The sequence below is a fragment of the Lissotriton helveticus genome, chromosome 9, assembly GCF_964261635.1.
Source record: "Lissotriton helveticus chromosome 9, aLisHel1.1, whole genome shotgun sequence".
Lineage (NCBI taxonomy): Eukaryota > Metazoa > Chordata > Amphibia > Caudata > Salamandridae > Lissotriton > Lissotriton helveticus.
In genome coordinates this window covers 50,791,767-50,810,338 of record NC_136070.1, presented here as the reverse complement: position 1 = coordinate 50,810,338, position 18,572 = coordinate 50,791,767, and the positions used below count along the sequence as shown (strand labels likewise).

Sequence of the window (18,572 nt, the reverse complement as noted above, 5' to 3'; positions counted from 1 at the left end):
TTGTAAGAGTTTGAAGACATGGTTGTTTCAGTAAACAGGTTGCTGTATCCGATTTGCAGTGCCAAGGATACCCTAGTCAGGGAAACAGCTTTGCTTTATAAAACTATTTCATCATCATCATCATGTGCCACCTGGTTTGGTTCACACGGAGGATGCGAAAAGCGTATAGGCCAAAAAGCCTCAGAGCAACACTCATCTGGATCCAGGGTAAAGCCTGAAACATTGGGATCATAGTCCAAATGTCCCAAACTCCTTGCAGCTCAGGAATGGCCTTGAAGTTCACCATGTCCAGAATGATCCCAATGGGTAGAAGCCTCTGTGATGGAATCCGGTGGGACTTTGGCTTAAATATGTTAAACCTCAACAATGTTAGGAGTTCTGCCGTCGACCACAGGTGGTCCATGACTGGCTGTGACAAGTCCACCTGCACCAGCCAGTCGTCGAGGTACAGGAATACAGGAACTCCTGACCTCCAAAAACCGGCAGCGATCACCATCATCACTTTTGTGAATATCCAAGGAGCGCGGATGAGGCTGACGGGCAGCACAGAAAACTGGAAATGGACCTGGCTCACTTTGAATGGCAGGCAACGCCGGTAGGACTGCAGGACGGGTATATGAAAAATCGTCCTGCAAATCCAAGGACCTCGTCCAGTCTCCTGGGTCCACAGCAAAAAGGATCTGAGTCAATGTTAGCATTTTGAATTTGTCCTTCGGCATGAAGGCATTAAGGGAATTGAAGGTCGAAGAGAAGCCGTAGGCCCTTTTTCGGGATGAAGAATTAGCAGGGATAACAACCTCAACTTTCTCCCCTACCCTCATTATGGTGCCCGTGAAGAACCTCCTGTACCAGGATAAACACGTGTTTTTTCCTAAACTAAATCTAGTCTGAGAGGGATATTGGGCAGGAAGGAGAGAAACGGTAGGGCATAGCACTGTTGCATGTGCTGGATAGCCAACCTGGGAGGAAATGCTGAAACCTGCCCCTGGTGGGCGGTCTGCTGTATCATTGGCTGGACAGGCTGTCATGGCATAAATTTTAACCATTTTGGAACTTGTGGGGAAACTGCCTTGAAGGAGTTAACACATTTGTAAGTAACCTGAGGCCATTACGCTGTTGGGAGCTTACGCGCTGTCCTAGCGAGTTTTAATTTTTCATTGTTGCTTTGTAAGGTGGTGTGGTGTCGTGAGAGGACACTTTTTAAAAGTTGCTGTGTTTTTCTTTCGGCGCAGTGTCTGTGCCTTTTAAATTGATCACTACGGACGGCACCTGCTTGCTTTTCTTTCTGACTGTCCTAGCGCAGTCGGCACACAGTGGGGAGGAGCATTGCTACGGGAGGGTCGGTGGAGACTTCGCCTCTTCCCGGTGTGAATCCTGACGCTGCTCCAATTGGTTGGGACCGTTTGTGTGATTTGGTCCCGCCCTTCCGGTAGCTAGTGTTCCAGTTGGAGGGGGCACAGGATATAGCTGCATGGAGACGCGAGCGCGCAGCGGGCGAGCGCAGCGGGCGAGCCGCGCCCGTCCGCGCTAAGGACGCGCTCAGCGCCGGGCATGCTGCCTCTCCCTTGTTAATTGGGACCCACGGCCATGGTAACACTATAAGGTACTCGTCGGCCTCGTATGCCCTAAATAGAGGTGCTAGTAGCAGGGGGAGTTTGGGCCTGGTAGAATCCGCAGCTCCGCTGTCCGATTTCTTGACCAGGGACCTTCTCCCATGTGGACTGCTGAATTCTCGGTCCTTACCTAAACATAGGACAGAAATTCAGCTACTAGTAGAAGCTCATGGTTTGGAGGTATTGTGTATGACTGAGACTTGGATGCAGCAGGACTGCGAGGTTGACCTTGGATTAGCCTGCCCGCCAGGCTTCAAACTATTGCACGTGCCTAGGTTGGAGGGAAAGGGGGGAGGGGTGGGGCTAATTTATAGAGATTCCCTGAACTTGAAGACCATTGACATTGATCTGGTTGCAGGGGTTGAACTCCTGGGGTTCACTATCAAGAGTGAGCTGGGCCAATCCCTGACAGGGATCATTTGCTACCGTCCACCGGGGTGTTTTAGTGTGCTGCAGCAGCAACTTCTTCTGGAAAATTTTAATAATATGGCGGCCACACACCGGAGAGTTTTAATTTTGGGCGATTTTAATCTTTGGCCGAATGGCTCCCTTGATACAGGCTTGGCCAATATATTCCAATCTTGTGAGGGGCTGGGACTGCGTCAACAAGTCTTGGTAGCCACCCATTCGGGGGGTCACATGTTGGACCCATCTTCGCCTTAGATGAGCAGCTATACATGGGGGAGGTTCTCCCTATGGACTGGACTGACCACTTTTTGGTCAAATTCTATCTGAATATGGCGAATTGGGATAAAAGGGAAGGCAATCGGAGGACACATTTTGTGGGGAGGGATTGGAGGGCCTTGACACAGAGGAAAAATCATGGTGAAGTGTTCTCGGTGGAAGACTGCTTCTCGCCGGAGGCTGAGGTCGATGAGAACTACTCTACTCTCTGTAAAGAGATCACTCGGATCCTGGACTCACTGGTGCCTCGTAAATCCTTTCAGAGTAAGGGGAGGCCATCTGCCCCCTGGTTTGGGGAGGAATTGCAAAAACTGAAGCTTGACTGTAATCGGGCCGAGAGAATCTGGAGACAGAAATATTTAATTGAGGACAAAAAGGCTTGGAGAGCAAAAGTATTGGAATATAGGAAGGTCATTAAAAGAACGAAGGCTGACTTCTTCGCCTCAGCGATACTCAGGGCTTCAAATAGTTCTCGCTGTATTTTTAAAATTCTCAATAGCCTGACTAAACCTGAGTGTTGTAAAAATGACTTCCTGCCATCTCAGAGGCTCCGTGATAATCTTGCCAACTTTTTTCATGATAAAGTTGCCTCTATCATTGAGGAGATGGGGAAGGCATCAGAGCCGTCGAAAGTAAGAAATGAACAGTTGTTCCTCATCAAGGACAAGGGTGAACTGACAGGGAATGGCAGTATGACGGAGGTTGCCTTGGGGGCTCTCTCTGAATTTCCCCTTCTTCAGATTGAGGACTTCTACAAGTTAACTGACAGCATTGTGTCAGGCTCCCCCTTGGACCCATTGCCTTGTAAAATCTGAAAGGAATTCGGGGCAGAACTCTTCCCACTATTGTGTAAGATCTGTAATCAGTCTCTTGCAGAAGGGGCGGTTCCAAGTCAGTGGAAGCAGGCGCTGGTAACGCCATTGCTTAAAAAAGCCTCCCTTGATCCAGAATGTCTAAAGAATTTTAGACCAATATCTCTTCTCCCTTTCCCGGCCAAGGTAGTGGAACGGGTAGTGAGTGGCACACTGTCCGCGCATTTAGAACAGGCTAAACATCTGGAGGAGGAGCAGTTCGGGTTTCGACCGGTTCATGGTACTGAGACGGCACTGGTGACCGTAATGGACGAGCTTCGGAGGCGGGCAGACAGGGGCCAGGCAGCAGTGTTGATTCTGCTGGACCTGTCTGCCGCCTTCGATACGGTCAACCACAACATCCTTCTGAACCGGTTGAGTGAGGTGGGAGTGGCCCTTAGATGGTTTCACTCCTTTCTCTCAGGGAGGCAGCAAGCGGTGGCCCTTCCTCCTTACCAATCTGCCTTTACTCATGTCTCACATTGGGTGCCTCAGGGCTCGGCCATCAGCCCATTCTTTTTAATGTCTATTTGAGACCCTTGTTGACGATCATCAAGCGCTATAACATCAAGGTCATCAACTACGCTGATGATACGCAACTTATCCTCTCCCTGGAGGGAGAGCAGTCCATCTCAGTAGAGGGGTTTCATAGATGTCTAGAAGATATGTCACAGTGGCTGAAGGAGCATTCTCTACAGTTTAATATAGCTAAAACTGAGCTGATGCAATTTGAGACGCGTAGGAACACGGGAGGGCCGCCCATGAACCTGTGGCCCCCAGAGTTTCCCAACCCTGGCCAGCCGGTCAAAACAGTTCGTAACTTGGGGGTAACATTTGATTGTAACCTCTCTCTGGAGACGCACGTGGGGAAGGTGGTGAGCTGCTGCCTGGCGATTATTCGCACTCTGAGGAAGATTTTTCCTCTTTTACCCCATCAAGCCCGCGTCCTGATAGCACGGAGCACGATACTTAGTCGGGCGGACTATTGTAATGCCCTGCTCCTTGAGTCCCCCAAATTCCTGCTAGACAGGCTACAGCTGATGCAATTTGCCGCTGCTAAATTGGTACTGGGATGGTCAAGGAGGTCCTCCGCCTCTGGAGCATTGGCGGAGTTGCGAGTGACACAAAGAATCAAATTCAAATCCCTGTGCCTAGTATTTAAAGCCCTACATGGAAAAGGACCCGTCTCTTTCCAGCAAAAATTTGAATGGTACGTTCCGGGCAGAACGCTCCGCTCCTCTGGAGGCAAGTTAATAAAAGTCCCACGTTTTAAAAAAGTTAGAGCTGGTGGCAGATCATTTGGGGTGGCTGCGGCCAGGCTGTGGAACACTTTACCTATTGAACTGAGACAACACAAGGATCTTCTTGCGTTCAGAAAGAACATTAAAACTTGGTTATTCCCTAAGAACTAGGCCTGTGCTTTAGCCCCCTTTTTGTGTTGACATGGTCTCTGAGTTACTAGCGCCAAGATGCCTGTTAGGTGGTAGTGCGCTTTAGAAATTGTATAAATAAATAAATAATAAATAACCATAAGGAACACATTGCAGCTCTGTTATCTTTAATACATTCTAGAGCAGAGTCCACCTTCTCTCCAAGGAAGCAAGACCCGTTAAAGGGTATATCCATAAACGATGCATGCATATTGCCAGAGAACCCAGTGACAACACTGGTATGGACTGCCCTGTCATTGCAGACCGTGGTATCCAAGCCAGTATGGATAATGTACTTGGCCGATCCTGCTGGTCATGAATCGTCTGGGTCAGAGAAGCCCTAAGGTCCTCGGGGACTACCAGCAAGATCTCTCTGGCCATGTCTCAAAGGGCTTGTGTATATCAGCCTAACAGACGGACGGTGGTTAGTGATTATAGTGCCAGGCTGGCAGAAGAAAAAGTGTGCTTGTCAAAAGCATCAATCCTTTTGGATTCTCAATTGGGTTCACCTTACTGGTCTAGACCTGAGAAATTAGACTGACTTTCCAGAGTAAGGTGCTTGGTGAGAAAATCTGGGTCACACAGTTTAGGCATATGTGTTGTCACCAGGCCTCCTGCAGGCTTTCAGGTGGGACCAGGTAGCCATTGAAGTACCTGTGAGGGCGTCCTTAAAAGGAAGCAAGGGCTCAGATGATGCTGGCCCTAGTAGCAACATTTCTATCCAAAAAGTTGTTTTAGTCTCAATGGATGGCAGCTACAATTCTAGTACTTTGGTACTTTGACTGTCCTCCAAATAACCACTGCAAATGAGGCACTTCCTTGCCTTGGTCACCCATTTGGAGACTTGAGTGCTGTCTTACGAGAGGCATCAAGCACACCGCCATTTAGTAAATCAAGGTACAAGGCATCAGTATATGGAGAAGGGAGAATGCCACCCCCCTCGCCTTCATCCTCAGTGGTACCCTGAGTGCACCTACTCTGGCAGAGGATCACAGTAAGAACTAAAAACAGAATGGAGCCCCTGCTGATAGGTGCAACACGATAAAGACACTGGGTTAGAGTCAGGCAGCTTGACAATTGCTGCACTTTGGTAATTTCTTAGCGCAACATCGGTCCACATCACAATTCTTTTTTCAGTTTCGCAAAGTAGAACTTCGCTTCCTGGGCTGTAATCTCTCTGAGGTGTATTAGGGCGGATTTATCACATGACGTAGAATAGTATCTAGGCACCAAATGCACACCTCGTGGGGGTCCATGACCATCATCTGTTCCCTAAAATTATGGCACCGTTTGAAGACTTTTGGTCTAGTCGGAGACATTGTTTCCTTGCACACTGAGGAAAACATTTGAAGTTGGTGGAAGACTAGCAAAGTCGGGAGCGGTCTTCTGCGTACGCATCGGAAGGCACAGAAAGAAAGGAACGGACAGTGCGCAGGGGTGACGCTTAAATGCGGCTCTGCTACGTCACTTCCAAGGTGGTGTGCCGTCAGTGCACACCACCTGTGCAGACAGTGCACACCACCAGTGCAGAGCCGCATGGCAGGAGCTCTGCTTCAAAATTCTCCAGATCCAGCCTGGCACTCGGGAATATTCTAGGAAGAGGAATTTGCTGCTAGAAGTATCCATTGGAATGATCCTTTTCCCTACATGTTAACTCTGTAACCAAAAGCATGTTTTCTAGTTTTTTCATTTTCCAGAAATACTCTCATTACGGCAACCTCTTGAGTGTAGGGCCCTTGTATTAGCAATGGCCTGATCAGGCATCTGCTATTGTTGTTATTCCTTTGCGGTTCGCCAATCCATATCATTAAGTAAGTCACAAAGACCACAAAACTTAGCTGCACTTCTCATCTATAGTTTAAAAGGATCAGACTACAGCTTCAAAATCACATCATTGGCTGCCGATGAAACAAAGGGTTAACTTCAAGACCCACTCCCTAATCCACAAAAGCACTGCATGCTTCAGCACAGGGCAAACCCTACAAAATGTCCATGCTCTACAGCCCGACCAGATATCTAGGATGTGCCTCTTCACGGCCTCTTACTACACTGGCTAGACTGAAATGGGAAGATTTCTGCAAAATCCAGGTAGATCCTACTGCAACTCAACAATGAACCCAACATCAGATCTTCTCAAAAGCACCTAAAGCTCTTCTTGCAAGCGTGCACTCCCTCAGGACTTCACTCCTAGAGTTGTACCCCCAGTCCCCCCTCAGCCCCACTCCTTGATGCTCTGGCAGTCTCTAAAAGTCCCTTGGTCTTTTACCCACCTTCTAAAAACGTCAAATAAATACATAATTAAAAATAAGAATAATTCGCAAGCATCAAAACCCCCACCTATCTAGTGCAAAAGCTAGAACTATCCGGAGGGAGTAGACCATCTAGGAGTGCCAATTCTCTCCTCCTGAGACCCAAGATCTTTTGCAAAAAGAGAACATGCCAAAGAGGCTTCTCTGGCTCTGTACCAAAAATGTGGAACTCTCTTCCACCGGAAATTCGTAGAATCTTCTCCAAGGTTGCTTTCAAACTGAAAGTAAAAAGATTCTTCATGAATAAGTTCTTACCATAATAAGATGTGAGACTGTCTGCTCTAATTGCATCGGACATACTCCAGAATTTGTGGTTAATCTTGTATATTATTATTGTATTTGCTCCCCTTATGTCATTATGTTTCAGCGACTAGCCCATTTTTCGCTGACCCCAGGTTTGTAAACGGCCTGTTATGGGAGCGCTATTTGATTCAATGTCTACGTAGATTCCCCATTTGACTCATGTACTGAACTGTAACCTTCCTTTCCTTCAAATTGTAAAGCGCTCTGATATCCTTTGGGATCAAGTGTGCGCTATATAAAACTTTATAAATAAATAAACTCAGTTAAGGAAAAGAAACAACATTAAATTGAATAACTTGGACCTCCAAAGATGCCAATTAGGAGATGACCGATTCGAAGAACACCAAATGTGGAAATGATTTTCTTGGAAGACACTAGAGATTGTTTATATTGTGCCGGCCCATATACCCAGTACATTAGATGAGGCTCTGCGGGAGCTTGATGGCAACTCTAATACCACACTCTAACATCTTGTCTGCATGATGATAAAAGCTGACTCAATATACGTGCATGGCAATGCTGCCCGGCGCTGTGGCCGACACCACAACTACGTCACATCACAGTCTGCAATCAAGTAATAATGCAGACTTACAATTTGTATAAGTGCTCTTATGCATTTTAAATGCAGTCAATGCTGTGCATACCATAAAGTTCTGCTAACCTTAGACTGAAAGATTCTCAATGAAACCGCCATTAAGTCTCAAGGCTGGACGCTCTCAATTAAAGTTTTAAGAAGAGTGCCCATTACAAAAAGTCCAGACAGTTTTTAATGATTTATTCATGGATGGTGATTTATAAGGCCTCACCTGCAGCAGAGGCATCTGTGGGTCACACAGCACCCTCTTCCTATAGAGAGAAAGTGCTTACTGACAATTGATTTCAAGACTGCATTTTCTGTCTCTAGCGTCACACATTAAGATGTGTCTCCTGACATCAATCAACACTAAGGAAACAAAGTTGAAAGGGATCTAGAAAGATTTTCTTCACATATGCAGACTATTACCTGAGATGTCAAAATAGTTATTTTCTATGTATACTGACTAAACTTAGCGTTATTTGGAGTATAGATAACTCTGCTTCTTTATAGGATTATAAAGTCTGGCCAATTTGAATTTCAGGTCAATGGATCTTGGACAAATGGAAGCTAGAATTTACACTGCTGATTCAGAGAGGGGGCTGCATATTAAGAAGCACATTTCAGAACTCTGAATATTTGTTTGTTGGTTGTTGACTATGAACCATATCAAATATTTTACGGTGTGCAATCTTTTCTGAGATCGTTCGACAAACGCAGTCAACAGGGTTTTTTCAGTTTTAATACAAGTGAAAAGAAAATTTTACAAACAGGTCCTGAATGATTTCATTTTTACTAAGGTGCCCAAGACGACACATTTGGATACATCTGCCTGGAAAGCAATGTAAAGTTGAGTACCCAGAAAATGGAAATTCTATTCTCTGACTGTTTTAAGACAGTCCTATATCAAGTTCCTTAAATTCATTAACAACTGCAAGGCTACACATCTGGGCTTGCATTAGGGTAAGGATTAGCATTGGGGCAAATGATAACACATGGGGTAGGGTATGAGGTTGGGTTGACGCAATATTCCCATCATTATGGCATCATTGGTTTAGTCATTATTGCTAAATGATTACACATCGAAAACATCAACATGAAATATTTATTTTGCATTCCTCATTACAGCTTTGATTATTTTCAAAAGTAAATGCAGAAAAACCAAGTGAAAACAAATAAGGAAAGAACCAATGTTGCAAGAACTCTTCCACCCCAATGAATCCACATTGTGGGCTTGATCAATGACCTGTGTGAAGCGGCAGAAGACATACAGAAGATCAATTCAGGGTCTTTAGAAGGTTGAACAATATCTTTTTGTATACAAGTTTTTGTTTGTTTTTTATAAAGTTTTATATAGCGCAAACTTGACCCGAAGGGATCAGGTATCGGAGCGCTTTACATAGCACCAGTTGCGTTACATGAGGACACATTCATTTTTGTTAGGCACGGGGAGATGTGATCTGCCCAGAATCACAGGATGTTCAGCGTCATTGTGGAGAATCGAACCTGGTTCCCCAGATTCAAGGTCGACCGCCCTACCGCTAGTCCAAGTTAAAACTAGACCAAAAAAAGAGATCGGGTGTTCAATGACTATAATGTAATACAAAACAAAAAATATACAATAATAATTAATGACACTAAAAATACTAAATAGCAAAATCATGGTTAACATTTTCTGTGCACTCCATGCCAAAACAAGATGAATGCTGGAATTTGTGCAATCTTCACACATCATATTTTATAATTGAGGCATTTGTTTTTTAGGAGTTTATAATTGTGAAAGAAAAACTTCAAGAAAGTCTTCAAAATGGCAAAGGAAGGCATCAATTGAATCTTCACACAATGGATTACATTACCGAAACATGGCATTACAAATGGGGAGCTAGAGAGTGAGAGTAAGACAAATCTGAGAGACAACCCTCTCTGTAAGCAAGCGGCAGCTTTCAGAGAGCATAGTGTGAAATTTATTTCAACACAAAAAATAAAAAATAGTAAAGAAAGAAATAATGGGTTCCTACTAACAGCTCATACAGGACTCAAAATGAGACCCCATAACAGTACCTGATTAACCTGCCACGTCTCTCGCTGAAAGCAAGAATTCAACTAGTTGCATCACCGTACAAAGTAGTCCACCCACCCACCATTTTTATCATCATGGCAAAGGTATGGGAAGCATTGACAAAAGAAGAAGCAAATATGTATTGTTTTAAGAAATCATAAGCACTATAGAAAGAAGTGTCAGAATCCTTATGCCATGTTTCTAGAGTATAGAACTTCCTGTTAGAATACGAATATCATTACCCTTCCGATACTCCGAAGGTCACGGAAAAAGTAAACTATGGATAAATTAGATATTTATATGCAGAAATCAAAACCTCCCTAGAAAAAACCACGTCATATCAATGCAGATCTCAATCTGACACATCCAACGATAGTAGACGCCCTAAAAGTCGATACAGTCATACCATAAATCCTTAATCCTTATTCTTGATACTTTTTCATTTTTTCTGTTTAGGAAGCTACTTTTTTTCTGCATATACAAATCAATGCACAATTATATGCTTCTTAGTCTTAATTACTTTCTGAAATCTAAGTATCAGTAAACAAATATGATATGCAAAGGTACTACATTTAATTCAGGATACACGATTTATCATACAATAGCACTGCAAATGGTAAGACCATTTTGGTTTCTTACACAGGATTTCAATAAAAGGCTATGTGCACACAAATAATTTCTATTTTCATGAACGGTCTCCATTCAATGTCCCGCCCTCCCATCTCACACACACCAATTTATATGCTGGTTTCCTAATCGCCCTTAGCAAGATTGCACTTACTTACTGTTTTTTTTTATAAAAACTGTTCTGCAATCAACTTCATAAATAAATAATCACCATAACACCCTCACTCTTAAATTGAACGAGAGGCATACAATCCACAACAACTTCAAGCACCATGATCTCCAATGACCCATTCTTCAGAAAATGACTAAAAGTAAGGCTTTCACTCAGACCTCTACATTCATAGGAGAAAACAACCTAGTCTCTGACCATCAAACAGCCTTCGGCCAGGCAGAGTCGGCCTTGATATTTATCTGGTATGACCTGAAAACAACCGGATGAAAATGAAGGGGCTCTACTGTTTAAATAGAACCTGCCCAATGTTTTTGACACAGTGCACCAGTACACAGTACTACAGAGGTTAAAAGAACTTAGCATTAGAGGAAGCGTCCCAGACAGGATCTCATCCTACCTATACGGAAGGTTGAGCTTCCTCTCAGTGCAACCATATACTTCCACTCCGTCCCAACATTGACCCATGCCTAACTCAAGACTCAAACATCCCAGCACTCCTCTTCAATGTCTATCAAATGCCACTGCAGGACCTCAGGATTCTTCAAACTAACTTGCAAATTACACTGCCAACACTTACATCATCCTAAAAATGGAAAACGCAAACTATCTTGACACTACAGGTACAATCTTTGATCCTCAGCAGGTTAGATTACTGTAATGCCTTCGTTGTGGCCTTCCAGCAGATCTTATTCACAGCTTGTAGGTCATTCAGAATGCGTGGTGGACGTTCGCAAATTCCGTCCATCTTAAAAGCCGGCACTGGCTCCCCATTCAGAAAAGCAGTCTCTTCAAGGCCCTCTGCTTCTGCCATAAAGCTATCTGTCCTACCCACTGGGGAAACTACAGCTCAATATTCAAAAGATAGATCGCTTCCAGACTGTTACCTTTGGCTTTTTCGAACCTCGTAAACGTTCCCAAATTTTGCAGAGCCCAATTGGGCAGGGAGGCGTTTTAATGATTACCACTCAGGCATGGAACAAATCTACCACTCAAGTTTGGATCCGAATTCAATCTCCTAAATTTTCGTAAGTGCTCGAAAACTTTTCTATTTTAATAAATTCTTCTGTCTAGGGTGCCTTGTATTTATAGCGCCAGGACATTCCCAGGTCATCGTACGGTCTATAAATTAAAATAGAATATAAGACAATAGAAGGAAAAAAGAGAATTTACAAGCCATTTAGGAATCCACAAACGTCCAGACTCTGGGGATACCACCAGGTGCCCTGATCTTTTCTTTATTTTACAATTCTTGAGGGAAAGCTCAGGTTTAGAGTGACTAGACATTGGTGAAAGCCCAAGGACCTTGGAAGGTGCCTTCAGGAGAAGCTCCCAGACCCCAGAGCTGCTGATCAGCCACAGTAAAGCAGCAGAGCTGAGGAGCAGGACTCGGAAATTACCTCATAAGCCAGCTCTCGCTGCTCCTCCAAAGCCAGTAGCGCCATTTCCCGTAAGACCTGCGAGTGCTTCCAGAAACACCAGCTTCTTGGCAGCTGCCGCGAGGTTGGCTTCAGGCTTTCGCGCGTGCATACATAATCAGAGAGTTATATCTAAAATCAATACGTAATCCTTCAGAAGGCATTATGCTTTTAAAACCTTAACTTTAAATTGATTTCCAACTCTTTCATCTGACCCCAAGTTAACATGTAATTCGGGAACATCTGTGCAGGGGGTAATGCGTTCTGTGCCGGCATGTCACACTTATCTTCCCTACGCCCTACGTCACTGCGTGCGGCTGTTACAAAGTGCCTGCAATTTATCACTATCCAGCCCCCTTACAAGTCCAATACTGGGCCTGCTTAGCATAAAACAAGGGGCGTGCAAAGAGGTTTTGCATGCTAAATGTTGCTGTTAATAAATTTCATCCTCTTTGAAGGTTTTTAGTTTCTAATAAATAAATTGATACTTGTATAGCGCACTACTCACCCGCAAGGGTCTCAAGGCGCTTGTACGAATACCGCTGTGGAACCCATCCTGGCTTTCCCTGTGAGGTGTCCACTCCTGGGCACCCCCAAGGTGGAGGCCAGGCATCCTTAGCGTTGTGGAGATTAAGCAAGCTATTGCCCAGACTTGCAGAGTGGGACTCCATGATTGGAATAGGCACCGAGGCGAGAATTATCAGGTCCGTGGAATTTTTGAGCCCAAGACCCGCCGAGGCGGGGAATTGAACCCTAGTCCCGGGCTAGACCTCTGCATCAGGGTCTGCCGCTCTAACCATTGAGCCACACTTCTCCACTTCTTTACTTTTGTTATTGTCCCTCCAAAGATTATCTGCACTGCAAGAATTTCATCGCATTGGAAGGCAGTTTTCACTTTAATCAAACCTTGTCAAGCTTGAAAAAGTATATAGAATTTTTTTAATGCAGGTTTAGATGTTGAGACTTTACTCACAGAACAGCACTACCTGTGTTTTGCAAACTATATAGTATGCATGTGGTTCTTAACCTTTTGAAGTCTGTGAACCCCACAGAATCACTGCTCGCAGCGGCAACCCTCCCTTTTCAGCAATTTCTATGATTTGAACCTCAAGCCAATGCACAAAAACAAGTATTAATCAAAAAAATACACAAATTATGAAATATTGCATATAATTCACAAACAATGTGAGCATCGAAATTTTAATGATAAAGTTCAAAATGTAGTTTTATTTCTAAAATGTGATGTACTATTCTAGATTTTAGCATATACCTATAATTTTTTGTTCCTCGCGCATGCTTTCTTTTTGTCAGTTCATGACTGCTTCAATTGTGGCTGCCAATCGTCCATACTAGATTCCGTTTGCAGAACATGCACTGCTCCCACGAAACAAGATAAGGAAACCAAGTTCATTTTTAGCTTCCAATATCCGTGGCTCACAGGTTAAGAACGCGGTTGCATGCAGAACCATGCTTGCCATTAAATAAAGATGCATATTAAGCAGATTTCTGTAGAAGTCTTCATTTTCACACTTATGTGCCAACACAATAACACAATTAGAATTGCAAAGTTTTTCCAAAGAGCTTTGTGAAGGTTACAAAAAAACCCTACACAACTTTGCAAACTCCTTTTTCAATTCTGATTGGGAAAAGGGGAGTAAAAGGGCTGAGGTGCAGAAACCTGAAACTGCTGGTGTTGTTAGGGAAAGAAAGGCCTACCCACTATTATGTATGGGACGGTTGAGAACCCTCCATTATTAGGTAATTGAGTCTACCCTTGGAGAAATTACAAGTACCCCCTATGGCACTGGAAAAGGTTTAGCATCTACAACAAGGGTAAGTTATCCTGCTCCCCAAAAAGAAAACATATGCACTATTTTGTATGGAAAGGATACATGTGCTGAGGTGGTAAGGAGACCAGGTTTAGAGGAAACTGTGCTGTTCCAGGGATGTATGGTCCTTTTCTATATGTTTATGGTGTGTGGCATAATGTGCACAATACCGCTCAGTCATTTGAGCATTCCCTAATGCTGGAGAGGATGTGTGTAGATCTAGGGGGGTGGCCAGTGATGGTCTTTCACCCATTAGTGCACTCTCTGTAAAGGAGGGGTGTGTCCTGTGTGTGAAGAGGGGAGGTATCCCCTTTTCTTTCTAAGGAGACGGAAGATCTGTCTGTGCCTGTTTATTAAGAATGCAGTCGTGTCCTAGTGTCCTGTTGCATATATCTGGGAAAGGCGTTTTTTTTGGGGGGAACAGGGAATTTGTACTGCTTTGGACAGACAGTTTAGCTGAACACCAAGTTCACCCTACAACCAAAGGAAGTCAATCCATAACATGATTTGGTGTTACTCTGCCTAAGTATATATCCATTTATTGCATACGTCACTCAAAATCACATGCACTTAACACATGAAATATGAATCTCAAATTGGCCATTATATGTAGTAGGCTGTAACAAATTGTAAGAGACTATAATATTCTTTATATCGGATGTACTGGATAACCAGCCCTTCTGTATAGAAACTAAACCTATACTAATCCTGGCTGCGCTCTAACCTTGCGTGTGTGCGCTACCACCACACATATCCATCTGCTTTAGACTGTGCTCGGTGCTTAGGATTCAAGGATAAATTCTCCATCCTCGGAAGGCAACTTCTGCCTCTCTCCAACAGTCTCCCCATTACCTTCCCCCCATTGTCACCACAGCTTCACTTGATTTCATTAAACTTCCTTCAGAAATGTTATTACTCATGCATCGGTCTTATATTATTTGTGGGACTACGTACCCAAGATTGCAAAAGAAAATATATTTCTGATCAGTCCCGCTTTCCGTAGTCCACTCCCAAGCAAATCAATCAATGCTTGCGACATACAACATCCTAGAAAGGTGAAACAAGCAATGTTCTCATCAATCACCTTTCATTCATCTTGAGTACCATTAGTTGCTTCCAAAGATGTGAGGAGGTTCTTGGGTCCAGGCCACTCTGTAGTTACTAGGGACAAATCTAGAGGACCTTAGCTACAAAGGAAACGTCTTCGAGTTCATCTCCTGCTCCGTCTCCGATAGATCCAAAACCATCTCCTGTTCGCATCACTTCCTTTCAGCACAGACTCTGGAGTGCCTCAAGGCTCTATCATCTCTCCAATCCTCTTCAGGCCTGCCCCACCCCAACCCCAGACCTTATGAAGTCCTCAAGCTTACAATACTACATCTAACTCATTAATTACAATTAAGGCTCCCTGTTTTCCGTTTTTACAGATTTTTACGGATAAATACAGATAGAAAACCATTTCTTTTCCTGTCTGTATTTATTTTTAAATGTGGATAAAAATGGAAATTGGGTTGCTTTTTGAGCAATTCTAAATACTCTCGGCCATGACGGCCAATAGTTGTGTGGATTGAAAGGCAAAGGACTTAATAAAAATAGGATTTCTAGTAAAGAGAGTTAACAGCAGTCGATATGCACAAGGTGAAACTGAAATTTGCTTATTTTGATATAAGTGCGTTGATCTATCTTCCGCGAGTGTTCACATCACTGAAACCTGGCAGGCATTCCAGAATGAATGCATATTTATCAGTTAAATAAATGTGGAAAAATAACAATTTCAGGTTACTTTTTCTTACAAAACCCAAAATAAATATGGATAAATACAGATAAAATTAGCAAAAACTAAATATAGATAAATACAGACGGAAATGTAAAAAAAAAAAAAATACCGTAAAGCCGGGAGCCCTAATTACAATTAGCTGTCTGCAGGCAAGATGGTCTTTTGTCAAAAGATCTCTTGCGGACCACACTAGAAACTTACACAGGGATTAGAGACAACAAACTACATATTATTTGTTGGCTTCTTGTCGCTCATTTGCTTGCTTTTTATTCAATGGCTTTTATTCAATGGCTTTCCTTCCTCTTTTATGTTGGTCCTTTATCTGCAGCGTAGCCTCTTTACCATCCTTTTGATTGGGGACTTGTATCCTTCCACCGCTCTCATTCAGGTAACTATTTTTTTTTTCTTTTTCTTTAAGCACGCTGAGAGTGAATGGATTTTCTTGCTCCTCAAATACCCGCCTCTCTCGCATGTTCCAAGTTGCTTCTTCCTCCCCACATCCCCATACCATCAAGACTTTTTTACCCCCCTCCTCCTACTCCTCCTCCTACCTGTTCCCCTGCCCACTTTTCTTTGCACCCATCCTCTGCGTTCACTGCTCCCTACTCCCTGTACCCGGTTGCTCTAGGGGTGGGTGAGATTTGCACAATTTGCTTTCATGTAATTACATAAAATTCTGCCTAACTATGAGAAATGCAAATATGCAATTTCACACAAAAGTTTAAGGCAAAATGCATCCTCCCATCAATTTTTGGTGCAAGGATTCAGTTGAACAAAAGCAGTTGAACAGCTGCTAGTGTTTGGTTGTGCCAGTGTGTTTTCAGTCATTTTTACCACACACTGCACCATTCGTGGTAATTTTTTTAAACAAATTTTGCTTAGTTATGTGAAGTGGCGTAATGGTGTAATTTCGGGAATTTTGTAGAACAGCCATAACACAAAATTCTCTAAATTAAAAAAATAACGTCAGTATAATTTACATTTCACACAGGTATGCAATGATCTCCCACCCCTCCTTCGCGATCACAAAGGGTTTTATTTTCAACTTTTGTCATTTTCTGCCGGCGTCTCTGTTTTTACTTAAAGCGCTTTTGCACAACTAAAACTTGCAAGGTCCATCTTACCAGTAAATGCAAAACTAAATACAATGGCACCTGTGGCGTTTTGTACGCATGTGCATGCGCCCAGATACGGAAGGCACAGTCGCCAGTAGCATCAGGACACGTGCGCATTCACGTCATCAGGCTTTTTTTTTTTTTGTTGATGCTGCAGAGCATTGGCAAAGTCTACTGGCCAAACAGGTGGGCCCCATTGGCTTTGCCAATGCTTTTTAACTTTGCATCTTTCTTCAACTTACTTCAAGCATGACTTTACACAGGCCAGGCAGTGTTCAGTTCATTTCAATAGCTACAAACCAGTTCTCTAAGCCGGTCTATTTAAGTTTACTCAATGACACGAATTTAGTAGAACAATTTCTCCATTAGGAGTTTTTGGGGCAAATGTCAGGACTAAGGGTCTTGACAAAAAGCTCCAATGTAAACCACAAACAAATTCTTGAAGGTCAGTGTTACGAAGGACAAACAAGGAAGTTCCATTAGAATGGTACACCTTTCCCAAATTTTCAAAAGCATAATCTTTTCCGCTCAGCCTGGTAAAGACTCTTCCTTTCACTATCCTGCGGTACCCAGTAACCTTGGCATTCTAAGAAAGTCACCAATATTTTTACTCACCTTAATACTGTCCTACCTGCTGCCTCATCCGGGGCCGGACTGGCCGTAGCGGGCACCAGGCATTTCCTCGGAAGGCTGCCAGGGTGGGGGCTGGTTTTGGGCCCCTGGGGGCCATTTTTGTTACTTGGGGCCGGCAATATTGGCTCCCTCTAACAAAATCGGCCGAAACCTGCCCTTGCAAACAGCTCGGCAGCAACAACCCCGGGGGCCAGCCGAGCATTTTGCCAGGGCCGGTTTCGTTTCCAGTCCGGCCCCGGCCCCATCAGCCAGCACCCAGCTGAAGAGGCCCAACTAGGCAGAAACTGGTCTTGGGTTGATGGGGTTCTTGCTCAGAGAGGACCTGGCTTGGCAGTTCATGCTGGACTATTCCTATTGGAGAAGGACCAAGACTGATTTGCATATGGCTGGGTCTAATATGAGAAGGCATACTGGGCAAACACAAGGTTGGTTAGAATCCCACCCGAAGGACTACCAGTGGTTGGATTATCCCATCACCTTTTTATGTGTGTTTGAAGCATCTGAGGACACACATTTCAATTGTTGCCACTTAATTTGGAATCTCGGTGGTTTGCTTTCAATGCTCAGATCACAGGGTCCACTTCTCACCTCACAGTGTCACATTAAATCAGAGAACTGCCCTGTGACTACATGAAAGAAGACATCTCAGGAGACCTGCAGGAAACCACTGCCTTCGCTTCCCAGCCTGCAGCTAAATACCAATCAGACTCAGACTGACAGACAGACAGCTTCAAACAAAATATTCCAAGATGACATCGAAGTTCTGGCAGGTGCACGAAGGTTTCCAGCGAATGCGAGCACTCGCAACAGGCACAAAGACCCACCTAGCTCAAAACGTAAACACCAAAGCATAACAATCAGATGAAAACCTACTCTGATTAGAGTAAAATGTAGGCGCAGCCCAGACCTGCTTCTGTCAAGCATATCTATGCAAACCCCCAAACCCCACAGCCTGCAGGCGTTACACTTGGACCGCAGAGGCTTCTCTCTGATGCACATAAGTCGAGATGTAGAGGAGATGGCCTGAGTTTGGAAGAGGTTCAAGGAGCACAAGATTCAGATGCCATCCAAAGAGGAGGTCCACCAAGACCCTGCGCTTCATTGCGCTTTAAACAGGAGAGGGCTACGGTGGTCAACCAACAAAGACATTGATAGCAAGCCAAGGCCAGCTGCCCGCACAG

General features: G+C 44.0%; 1 protein-coding gene across 2 annotated transcripts in view; it reads right to left on the bottom strand.

Annotated features, from left to right (window-relative positions):
- Nucleotides 1-18,572, bottom strand: part of CDIN1 (CDAN1 interacting nuclease 1) — a 682,509-nt gene that overhangs the window by 308,760 nt on the left and 355,177 nt on the right. The window lies entirely within an intron of this gene.